At 43.9% G+C, this 11697-nt stretch overlaps 1 long non-coding RNA gene across 2 annotated transcripts; it reads right to left on the minus strand.

Annotated features, from left to right (window-relative positions):
* Positions 1-6670: 6670 nt before the first annotated feature.
* Positions 6671-8723, minus strand: LOC119273297. 2 transcript variants are annotated; one of them, XR_005134830.1, is made up of 5 exons: positions 8570-8723; positions 8288-8457; positions 7598-7725; positions 7002-7156; positions 6671-6756 (listed from the first exon to the last, which is right to left on the minus strand). It is a non-coding gene; the product is annotated as an uncharacterized LOC119273297 (long non-coding RNA). The 2 variants fall into 2 exon arrangements; XR_005134829.1 differs by having other exon boundaries at positions 7002-7175.
* Between the last annotated feature and the right edge of the window lie 2974 nt (positions 8724-11697).

The raw sequence follows: 11697 nt of genomic DNA on the forward strand, positions 1-11697 counted from the left end.
AGGGAGAGGGGGGAGGCGCAGCCTTGGCCCTTCCTCCAAGGAAGGGTGCGGCCAGGGGGGGGGAGAAGTCCATCCTCCCCAAGGCACCTCGGAGGTGCCTTCCCCCTTTAGGACTCTCCCTTTTCCTCTACTCTTGGCGCATGGGCCTCTTGGGGCTGGTGCCCTTGGCCCATATAGGCCAAGGCGTACCCCCTACAGCCCATGTGGCCCCCGGGGCAGGTGGCCCCACCCGGTGGACCCCCGGGACCCTTCCGGCGGTCCCAGTACAATACCGGTGACCCCGAAACTTGTCCCGATGACCGAAATAGCACTCCCTATATATAATTCTTTACCTCCGGACCATTCCGGAACTCCTCGTGACGTCCGGGATCTCATCCGAGACTCCGAACAACTTTCGGGTTACCGCATACTAATATCTCTATAACCCTGGCGTCACCGAACCTTAAGTGTGTAGACCCTACGGGTTCGAGAACCATGCAGACATGACCGAGATGACTCTCCGGTCAATAACCAATAGCGGGATCTGGATACCCATGTTGGCTCCCACATGTTCCACGATGATTTCATCGGATGAACCATGATGTCAAGGACTTAATCAATCCCGTATACAATTCCCTTTGTCTATCGGTACAATACTTGCCCGAGATTCGATCGTCGGTATCCCGATACCTTGTTCAATCTCGTTACCGGCAAGTCTCTTTACTCGTTCCGTAACACATCATCCCGTGATCAACTCCTTGATCACATTGTGCACATTATGATGATGTCCTACCGAGTGGGCCCAGAGATACCTCTCCGTCACACGGAGTGACAAATCCCAGTCTCGATTCGTGCCAACCCAACAGACACTTTCGGAGATACCCGTAGTGTACCTTTATAGCCACCCAGTTACGTTGTGACGTTTGGCACACCCAAAGCATTCCTACGATATCCGGGAGTTGCACAATCTCATGGTCTAAGGAAATGATACTTGACATTAGAAAAGCTTTAGCATACGAACTACACGATCTTGTGCTATGCTTAGGATTGGGTCTTGTCCATCACATCATTCTCCTAATGATGTGATCCCGTTATCAACGACATCCAATGTCCATGGTCAGGAAACCGTAACCATCTATTGATCAACGAGCTAGTCAACTAGAGGCTTACTAGGGACATGGTGTTGTCTATGTATCCACACATGTATCTGAGTTTCCTATCAATACAATTCTAGCATGGATAATAAACGATTATCATGAACAAGGAAATATAATAATAACCAATTTATTATTGCCTCTAGGGCATATTTCCAACAAGAATGTCAGTGTAAATACAAATAGAATCCTATCGGTTCTCAGTCTTCTAGAGAAAATGACATTGGCAGGTGTCGGTGTCAAAACCGGCGGATCTCGGGTAGGGGTCCCGAACCGTGCGTCTAGGATCGATGGTAACAGGAGACGAGGGACACAATGTTTACCCAGATTCAGGCCCTCTCTATGGAGGTAATACCCTACTTTCTGCTTGATTGATCTTATTGAATATGAGTATTACAAGAGTTGATCTACCATGAGATCGTAATGGCTAAACCCTAAAAGTCTAACCTGGCTATGATTATTCGGGAGTTATCTACAGACCTAGCCTTCCGGTTTATATAGACACAGGAAGGATCTAGGGTTACACAAGGTCGGTTGCAGAGAAAGGAATCTTCATAGTCGGTCGCCAAGCTTGCCTTCCATGCCAAGGAGAGCCCTATCTGGACACGGGTAGAGTCTTCGTATCTTCACGGCCCAACAGTCCGGCCCATATCCAATAGGTCGGACGCCCGAGGACCCCTTAGTCCAGGACTCCCTCAATAGCCCCTGAACCAGGCTTCAATGACAATGTGTTCGGCGAGCAGATTGTCTTTGGCATTGCAAGATGGGTTTCACTTTCCGAATACTCCAAGATAGTCTTCGGATAAAACGAAGGTGTCCGGATCTGCAACATAAGTACCACACACGACTACAGAGAATATAATTTTTCACGACTCCCATCTGCCGACAATTTTTTACAAGATGATATCACGTCTGTCCGGTTGTTATTTCAAACCGTTTTCTGTTCCACGTTTCGAGGCGTGGCCCTTATTGGCACGTTCTGTCGGAGCAGAGATCATGTCCCCTTATTGCGGGATCCTCATTAATACAAGCGTGGGTAACCCAACCGTTCCACTGGAAAGATTCCTTGGGAATAGGTAGGTTTTAGGCTTAGGACGAGGCGTTCAATACCCGTGGCCTTTATAAAGGAACCAAGGGCCGTCTTTTTACACCAAGCCTCTCCTTAACCTCTCCAACTTCGAGTTTCTAGCACCCAAGGTTCGACTTCATTGCTTCAAGCTTCCTATCATGTCCGGACCCAGCCCTCAAGGTCGATGGGTGGATTCCTCTGTCACAGAGGAGGATATTACAAAGCTTCGGACGGCCTGATACCTGACAGCGGAGATCCACCACAGGCTCCCTGCTCAAGGACAGGTTATTCTGACCCCCAGATCTGGCGAGAGGGTTGTATTTATCTATTACTTCCTCCGAGGGCTAGGGTTCTCTCTCCGCCCCTTTGTCTGGGGGCTAATGTTTTATTACGGACTAGATTTCCACGATCTAGCTCCGGATTCTTTCCTTTACATCTCGGCGTTTATTGTCACGTGCGAGGCCTTCCTCTGAATCCCCCCACACTTCGGCTTATGGCTCAAGACCTTTGGTGTGAATCCAAAGGTAGTCGATGGGGAACAAGTGGAGTGCGGCGGTGCAGTAGTAAGCCAGCTTACCAACACTCCTTGACTAAAAGGCTCCTTCGCCGAAGCTTCCAATCAATGGCAGCGAGAGTGGTTTTATGTTACCAAACCCCGTAGCACCAAGTGGGCGGCTACACCTGTGTTCCATTCCGCCCCTCCGTTACAGCTTACATCATGGGTCAATAAGGGGCTGCACTGGGGATCAGTTGACGAAGTGTGGACTCTACAGAGCCGCGTACGAACCCTCCTCGAGAGGGACATCGATCTTGTCAACGTGATTCAAGTAATGTTGATCCGCCGAATCCTGCCATGCCAGCATAGGCCTCTCCGCATGTGGGAGTTTAGTCCGGAAGAGCCACGAACCCTCCAACACTTCTTCGGTGCTATGCACAAAGGGACGTGGAAGATATTTTTTGGGAAACGAAAACATTGGCCGGACACCTCCGAAGACGTCGGCCTTGACTGCAACCATAGACACCCCGGTAAGCACTTGTCTTTCGAACACTTCGTAGTTAAGTATATCGTGATATGTTACCGAGCAAACTATCTTCTTTCAGGGGTGGATAAAGAAAGAGGAACTAATTAGGTGTTCGGCCCCCCCTCCCAAAGCCTCAACAGATCCCGTATTAGCAAGGATGCTGCCTCCGGCACCATACCAGATGTCTGCGAAGGAGGACAAGACGGGGTGCGGGAGGACCAAAGAGGGCCTCCATCCCGAAGGTACTTTAGACGCCGTGTCCGGGGAGATGAAAATCCCATCGCCCGAAGGCAAAAGTAAAGGGGAAGCCAACATTCATTCCCCCTATGGTAAGAAAAGGACCATCTCCGAAGACTGGGAAGAAAAGGTTCCCAAGCGAGGCAAGATGCCTTTGTTGGGCGGCTCGGGTTTGAAGGACGACATTATCGCGTAGTCCTCCAGCGAGGCCAAGCCTAAATCGTAAGTAAACAAGGGCATTTTACACATACCCCGTTCCTCCCCTGTGACCAGGGTAACATCTAAAATGTATGTTTTTTGCAGCTCGGCGCACAATCTTTCTCAACAATCATCTTCCTCAGGAGACCTTCTCCCAGAGATGATGGAAAGCGAGACGCCTCCACCAGTCTCCTCGCCCAATAAGGTGGATGACCTCGAGGTGTCGTCCCGGAGGATCTCTCCTGATCCGCAAGTGATGCGAGGGGTGATGAACACACGAACTGAAGATGACACTTCGGTAGCCCAGGGTCCGGGGGCCAACAGTCAAGGCCCCGGACTGTCCGGCTTTCAGCCGGAGACAATTCTAGGGGCGAACGAACGGATCCCTTTGAAGGGAGGCCGTGCTGCTACGGCTGCTTCCGGAGACCCAGAAACGCCGGATATATTGACGAACATGCTGCGACAGGCGTCTGTCTCCGAAGACCATCGTACCTTGATGGGCGCGGTGGTTAAAAAGGTCCTGTCCGCGAAAAGCGGATTGAATGAAGCCTTCACGAGTCTGTTAAGAGGTTTCGAGGTTTGTGCTGTAATGCTTTCAATTGTGTTTTATTCACAAAATACTTATAGATAGTAGCCCCTGAGACTCTGATAGGCTCCCCAAGGGAGGCAATCAGAGGATCACAAATATTTATCCAGGAAATAATATGACTACTTTGAACACAGGTTATTACTTCCCCTGCAACTGCCCGATCTGCGGAGGTTGCAGATCTGCAGCGGAAGATTGAAGAGGCGGATGATGACATCACGCTGATCAACAAGCATCTCGACGAGGCGCAAGGTATGTTTTTGGGTCAGCCAGTATATTTACGCATGATAACATGAGCATGAAGATGGAATTGTACACTGAGATATGTGTAACTATATATGGTGCTGCTGTGGTGGAGGCCCTTCAGACTGAGCTTGTCCTTGCCAAGGAACAAACCCGAATGAGTAATCTGGCTGCCCATAAGGCGGCTGAAGAATTTAAAACCAAATAGGCTGTTCGGTGCCAATGTGAGGAAAGAATTACTACCACCGCAGTCATGTAAGTTAGAGCTTAAGAACCTCCGTTCATTTCATTAATAAGATTGAAGGTACGCAACCTGGTCCATGGACACAGCTTTGTACCTATTTCGTTTTCCCTGTAAAGAGGAACTATAGATCTTGTAAGTACATTCTGCAAAGTACTTCCAAACCTATATATCCTTTTCTTTGGCGGGTTAAACCTATATATCCTTAATAGCACTGTTCTTCTCCTCTAGTGATACTCCCTCCGTTCCAAAATAGATGACTCAACTTTATACTAACTTTAGTACAAAGTTAATTCAAAGTTGGGTCATCTATTTTGGAACGGAGGGAATAATTCTTTTATCCCTGTCAGACTATTATACAAAAAAGCCATATATCCTTGTTGTAAATTATTATGCGCATACCATGTCATCGGATCCCAAACATGGTTTTCTTGCGGAGTGGTAGCTCCTTTTGTGGAACTAGTATAGTGTACGTGCAATGCACGTTAGTTTGGAACTATATTAAGTGCATGCGGATATTAAGTAGGATATTTTTTGCGTGTTATTATGTGATTAGCACTATATTTGACATGAAATTAACTGCACGCTAAATGTGCTGAGCGCTCGATATTGAAGCAATCTAGATCGTTGGATTGACACGATTTAATGGCCGAGATTAATTTGATCTGCCTCTTTAGGTCTTTTTATATTGATATAGATACAAAAATCGTCAAAGCAAAAGGTTAACGTGTCATGCATCCATGCATACTAGTACAATGCCCGTGTGTTGCTGCGGGTCTTTTATCATTAATCTAATCTTATGTAAATTTATGGTGCAGAGGAGACGTATCAGACAACGCCCATCACATTCAAAAACAAAGCGCCGAGGTGAATTTACATTGCACATTTACGTCAATTGGTCAACATGCTTGCCTTGACTCCAGGAATGCCTCCGGCTGATGGAGGTCGCCAGATAGGGTTACGCTAATAGAAATATTTTGATTAGAAATCAATAGAAACTTTATGAAAAATAACGCCTAACTTGAAGCCTTGGATTTGCAAAGCCAGAGACGTGGTCCACGTCCATGGGCGAGTAAGGGAATCGTAGGAAAAATTGGATACACTTATATTGGTATTTCAGGTCTGCCCAATACATAGTGTTCCTGATATTTTGGATATTTTACGCCAAGTTTCTTACTAAACACAACAGGCCTCTCACAATCTATCTTTGGTTTTGGGTGGTTTAACAAGAGGTATTGCTTCAACACGTTGTTTCCCAGTCGAAGCTCTCTTCTTCCGACTGTCCTAGATAGGGGCAAGAATATGTTGAGAGATAAGAATAAAAATGCTAGTAGTAAATAGGACAAAACCGTAGTTAATCCAACAAGTTTCTTGGCAAAATTTCTGATCACAAAAACGGAAAATTCATGTTGTGTGATTACATCGGTAGTACACATAGGAGTGACTCCATTCTGAAGCATCTGCCAAATACGGGGGCAAGATGTGAAGTTACATCAATATACTTGCAAACATAAGACAGAGCACAGACTTCATATCTTTGCTATCGGCTAGAGCTTCAGCTCCGATCCCTAAGTTAATATTCACATCTTTTCAGTAACAATGCAGTTATGCCCAACTTCTGGTCACACAAGGATCATGGACTGATTACAGATCACGATTACAACATGAGCACAAGAGCAAGCATACACATGCCAAAAGATGGAATATGCGTTGACTGAATAACCTGCACGGAAGGCATTAGCACTACATTAATGTCCCTAAAATCTACACCAAAAATGTAGCAAAAATCCTGACAATTAGAATATATTGCAAAACAGAATGCCAAAGACAGTTCAGTATATATTACCAATGCAACTCAGTTATCAACAAAATGAGCTAACTAATTTAACTGGGCAAAAATGGATTGGATTGTGGTAACCAGTTAGAACACAAGGTAACAGTGTCTCGCGTGCTTGAGGCTGGTGCGGGGTAGGTTGGACCTAGCGAAGGACTGGATCCATCGATGCGATTTATGCGGCCATATCTATCTGCAAGGGCGAACGGCGAGATGGTCATCGAAGAAGCATTAGAGCAACAAAAGTCCTCGTGAACCTTTGGTTCTGTGGAGGGCAGGTAAAAGTAAGATTTTGTTCCAAAATTATTTGATAACAAGTTAAGTTTAATGTGAAATTTGAGATTACAACAGTACAAAAAATAACTATGAAATGCTGAGGATCATCTCCCTTCAGAAATGTCATCAATTAAGAATGCTAAAAAGATCATCACAAATTACCTGAAGGCCTTATCTCTGCTGTAAAGAGATGATTGTAGGGGCACTTATATAAAGACAATGTCTTCTCCTCAAAGTGCACGACCAACGCGGAATTTGCTGCCTTCAGTCTGTCCTAATTTTGCCATGAACCCCATGTCTGATTATCCACAAGAGCTCTGACAAACAACGAATCAGCTGGACCATGAAACAGAAGGACAATAAATTTACGAGGAAGGTAATTTTCTGTTATTGGCAAAACATTTGATAACTGATTAAACCCAACACTAACCACTACTTTGTCGCGCATCTATTGCCAAAATCGCAGCTTCTCTTGTAGATCATAAGTGTGTAAGTGTGTGTGTGTGTGTGTGTGTGTGTGTGTGTGTGTGTGTGTAAGTGTGTGCACGCGCATACGCGCGCGTGTGGGTGCGTGTGTGCGCGTGCGTGTGTGCGTGCGTGCGTGTGCGTGCACGTGTGTGTGTGTGTGTGGGTGTGTGTGTGTGTGTAATATCTCTAAATCGAATAAACCTCCAAGTATGCAATTCATGAGCACAAAACAGAAATTATAGTCCAGTATCTCTAAAAAATGAAGCCGGAGGAGAGAAATCATGACTCACCTCACCCAACAACAAGGTGGAAACTGCAACCCAAGAAAAAGATGCCCTTCCCTCTCTCGGTGGAGAGCATGCATGCCTTCAGGAGGTGCCGACCTCAATGTCCTTCCTTCCTTCCTTGGAGGTGCTATCTAAGTACAAATTCCAGAAAAAAAATACAAATAATCCAAAGGAGATTACTTTCCAGTAGCCAGGGGCCGCAAAATGCAGCCATGACAGATGACACACCTATTATACACATGCATTCACCTTTAATAGTGACTAATCAGTAATCACTAAAAGGGAGTAGGAAATAAACAAAATACTCATATTACTGTTAAGAGGTGAATAAAACATATCATTTTTTAGGCTTTTGCAACCAGTGGCAAGAAACAAATACATGTGCATCCTACTGCTGATTCCTCACAATAATAACCTACTTGATCAATACTGGTACAAAAATAAATATTATTTAAATGAACTAATCTTGAAAAATGGTAGTTGGATTAAGAAGCAATTAATTTGAAGAGACCAAGAATATTTGTGGAGATGAAAAAATGACTCCTCGTTGGCGTTCCAGCAAATAGGCTGTGAGCAACTCAGTCTGCTACGGAATAAAAGAAATTACGGAGCTAACCAATGTGCAAGATTGATTTCTATAAAACAGATTCACTTATATGCAATGGCATATGAGTGGTGGCAGGGTTATCTCACCACGGAAAAGGATTCTGAATCCTATCTCGCTGCAGAGTCCACACACCACAGCTCGCTGCAAAGGCTATCTCAGCGCCTGCCTCGAAGACACGAAGCAGGGGCGCTTGGAGCGGCCGGCATGGAGTTGACGAGCACGTGCTTGGAGGCTTGTTCTCCTCTCTGGGATCAGTCTGGACAAGGAGTAGCGTGAACCTTAGAGGAAGATCCCATTGTTTGTCGGGCTCAGGGAGCTTTTCGAGGAGCGGAAGTAATGGAGCAGCAGCTATAATGATTGGTCCTCACCATCCACCACCTCTTCATCTGACTTTCCGGGTGGGCCGAGATCGTGGTACGATGGTGGCCGAGGCTGAACGCCGCGAAGCCTACTTTCCAACCACCATGTGGTCGCGCCCACCCACCGCCGCTCACTGGTCTGCCGTGAACAACTGCCTTCCACACGTACAAGCCAGCAGCAGCCAGCCAGTCACCGTCGAAATAGCCGCTCACCATGCGTGATTAGAATATGAACGGAAGAGACCTAGGAGTGGGCTAAAAGAAAAGGAAAATTACATCAGTGCGAAAAGAAAAATTACCTCGCTGCCTTTGCCATGGAGCAACAATGTGGCGTGCTGGTGCGATCGGTATAATCCCACACAAAATCTTACTTGAAAACAATATCTCTGGTAAAATCTCCACATCATTGACCTCATCGGGTTTCAAGTATATCTTTCTCTCCTGGCATATACTCTGTATTAAATTAAGATGAATGAGCATCAACCACTCTAGTCTCAAGTAAAAGAATGAAACATTACTTCTGAAAGAACTACAAAAGAATGGTGTGCAGGAGCTTACTTCAAAACAACATCTCTGGTATAATCTCCACTGAAATAGCCATCTATTGAGTTTCCTTGATGACCCCTAGCAAGAATCAGTGCAAGATTGTTGGCCACTAAAAAATTAGGTACGCAACATTCAAGTAGAGACCGAAAAGTATCAAAACACCTAGCAGAAGTCATGCAACCTTCAACCATGATAAAGGAACACCCTTTCACTAAGACCGCATTTAATGGACTAAAATTATTGATAATAGCTAGATCTTACCATAAGCGATCTGCTGTCAAATATTTTGCACTCTTATGTTGTCAATTATCAAGATAAAACGTCTCTAGACAGTCATTTCTACAAAACCCACCAAGTGACATTACAAAGAGCACCGCAAGTGATGCTCCAACGGGTAGCCAATGGATAAACCTACACCTGCCAGGGCACCTTGGGTGCTAGCTAGTCTTGCTTCAGAAAAGGTAATGGTTTCGAGGATCGAGTGAATGGATCGTCCAAGGCTGAGAGCATTTTCTTTGCTGCGGCATCTGAAAAAAAAAGTGGGATAAGAAAATTCAATCAACAGCGTAAGAACTGTAAAAACACAACATCTCTCAGTTCTGCACAGATCAATGCTTTATATATCTAAGTGGTTCGTTATGTTTCTCACAAAATTTCAGATTCAACCAAAGCAAGTACAAGACATATAACTGCATTTGATCCAATTATCAAATTCACTCGTACTTTCTAAAATATGAAGACTTGCAAAAGTGTGAGCCGTTGAGGCAGCTGATAAATTATATGATTCGTTATATGATAAATTAAGTGAATTTTTGTATGAATCACCGTGATTCTACCTACCATTCTATTAGTAATGTGATTTCCTTTATCCGTTGAACTCACATCTCATGTAGATATTAGGGTCGAGGAACGTGAGAAACGAAATCCCAGAACAACAGTACAATCATGTGCCTTTTAATTCCTACAACAATTATCCGATTTGCATGAGAATAGTTTCTTCTCAGATCACACAACTCCTTCATAATAACAGAACCATATTTATCAATCTTCAAGTCGATGACCTGAAGCAAATTAGTGGTAGCAGTGTCAATGAGTTTTGATCAAGGAATATATGTCTATATACTTGAAGCAAACAGAACACAAATATATCCAATTTAAGGAGTTTAGCTATCACCTCATTAATTTGACCTCAACTTCTTTGGTGCTATAGCACATGTTTTCGCCAACAAGTGTTGTGAGGTGAATGTATTGAGATCAAGTAGTTTTAGTGCCATGGATAACCGTTAATGGCCAACAATCTGGTGCAAAAACAACTCAACAAAATGTTTAGATCATACTTTTATATAGGAATTATTAAGAGGGCTATTACTATGTACTACCTGTGTATTGTGGAAAAAAAATGGTCAGATCATTTTACCTTTAAGGCTGCTGTAATCTGCTCTAATCTGCTATATACTCTGATAGTTTCGAATATAGTTCAGTAGGCATAAGCCCGCCGTAGTTCCCTGTCAAGAAAAAAAGTGTGTTGGCAATGGAATCTTATCAAAACTGTAAAGTAAAACACACATCACTGAAGAAATCAATCTTTAAGAAAGAAAAAATAGTACCTTAGTCAATACAGCTATCACTGAAAAGTAGTTCCCAAGTATAAGTGATGGCCAGGCCTCATTTATTTACAACGGGCCATCATATTGACAAGTAGCGGAAAATATAAATCAAGTCGCTGCCGACTCTGTATGGAGAAAATATCAGATATATCGTACTCTTATGGATTTGGAGTATCCCATATTAAGTGTAAGCGCCGTTTGCTGAAGGACTATTTGCAGAACAGAAGATTTCAATACTATGGGAATATTATATTGCATAGCTGACCATCTAATTATTCGGAAATCTATAACTCTAGAAGCACGATAAATTCAAGAATATTAACACCGTGCCGAATGTTGAAAACTTTTGTTGACCAATGACCACCAACATGTTTTCAGAAAATTGTGCCACAAGCAGTATATGCAAATACAATGGTTGTTTTTCAACCTGCTATGTGTATGGCACACAAGTTCATACCATTTTACTAAGCTAACAATGTTCACATAGTTCAGGCATCAAGACCGAATGGTAAAGTAACTAAAACAAAGACAAACTGAAAGGCTTCACAAAGTTTCGTTGTCAGTTTTGAACAGAAATGATAGACAAAGAAGTTTGGAGCCTTTTGAGCCGACTAAAATTACTTAAATACTTTACCATAAGGTCCATAAGAACTTGAAATCAGATAAATGTGGATTTGTTTTTTTCAGATGGCAGATGTGAAATTTAGTGGGAAAGAGAGCACTTAATGATAAACCAAATCATGTACATGTGAGGCCAGGCACAACACTTTCTGTAACATATCCTCACTATCTAGATTATCATACTACAAGCATTTCACAAATTGTTAAACAACCATACAAAGGAACAGAGATATGCCCCCGCACACGGTACACTCCCCTTGAGAAAACTATAAAAGGGTCTTTCCGTCCTATGTGTTGACTCGCCTAAACTAATCAGCATTAGATGAGAATTAGATGGACTGCACGTAATCAAGCTAATTGCTT

Source organism: Triticum dicoccoides, chromosome 3A, assembly GCF_002162155.2.
Source record: "Triticum dicoccoides isolate Atlit2015 ecotype Zavitan chromosome 3A, WEW_v2.0, whole genome shotgun sequence".
Lineage (NCBI taxonomy): Eukaryota > Viridiplantae > Streptophyta > Magnoliopsida > Poales > Poaceae > Triticum > Triticum dicoccoides.